This window comes from Triticum dicoccoides, chromosome 7B (assembly GCF_002162155.2).
Source record: "Triticum dicoccoides isolate Atlit2015 ecotype Zavitan chromosome 7B, WEW_v2.0, whole genome shotgun sequence".
NCBI lineage: Eukaryota > Viridiplantae > Streptophyta > Magnoliopsida > Poales > Poaceae > Triticum > Triticum dicoccoides.
In genome coordinates, this window is record NC_041393.1 from 41,638,787 (window position 1) to 41,639,943 (window position 1,157).

A 1,157-nucleotide genomic window follows, 5' to 3' on the forward strand; every position below is an offset into this window, starting at 1 on the left:
TTTAGTGCCTTTTGTAGAACCGACACTAAAGGCCGTTACGAATCGGCACTAAAGGTCGGTTCTGCACTAGTGACTTTTCCTTTACTTTGACATAACTGAAATACAAATTTCCAACTTGTAGATTTCCAGGTGACAGAAAATGAAAGAGAGCAAGTGCATGCACTATTGTAAAAAAAAATCCGCTGCACACACTCACAATTAGCTTAAGAAGAAGAGGAAAATATTATTTGAAACAACGAGGCTCCTCGTCGATTTTCATTAAGGAAATCGCCGCAACATTTCAAAATTCAAAACATGCTCAAATGAAAACAGTTATACAAAATGAGCGTGCCTAAATGAAAACGAAAAGGAGACGAAAGGGGAAATTTATGATGGAGCGGCGTATCAACCCTCTTGCCTGGTACACAGGCAACCCCGTTTACCAGAAACCACAGGAACGTTTCAAGTTGAGAGACCTCCACTCCACACCACACCAACTCACTGATTTTCTTTACCTGGTGTAGTCGTGTCGTGTAACGCTAATTTATGTCAGGACGGCGACGACCCGGAAGCGGAAGCGGTCAGGAGACCCGGTTAAATCCAAGTCGCTAGCCTGCCTTTTCTTTTCTTTGCTTTGGTTGGACCGACCGACCGGTTCTTGTGGAAAGCGCAGGCTGACTTGTCAAACAAACCATGCAACGCATTGTCCCGCTCTCCGGGAAGACCACGACCGGGCTTTGACGCCCCGTTGCGTTGCGTTGCGTTCGCACGGGACAGGAGACGGGGCAGGCCGAGCCCGGGGAATACGTGGCAGGATGCGCATCTTTCACTCTCTGTACTGTGCTACGGGGTCAATGTTTTGTCCGTTGGAACCTAGTGGCAGTAGTACACCGGTACTGGGGCGTCAGTGTATAAATGTCACTCGCTTTCACGCATCTCGAACGATGGCCTGTAAATTTGCTCTGACATTTGTCCACGAACAGTGGGAATCAGTTCATGGAATGAATTTCAACCATTTTTTCAACAAGTCGGTTGAAATTTATAATTTATGCGAACGCACCGGATTTCATACAAACTGGACAAATGTATTTATATTTTGGACATATTTTAATTAAAAAGGTAAAACTATGTAGACGTCCTGCCACACGGAGTTCCGTTCCCACAACACGGATACACTA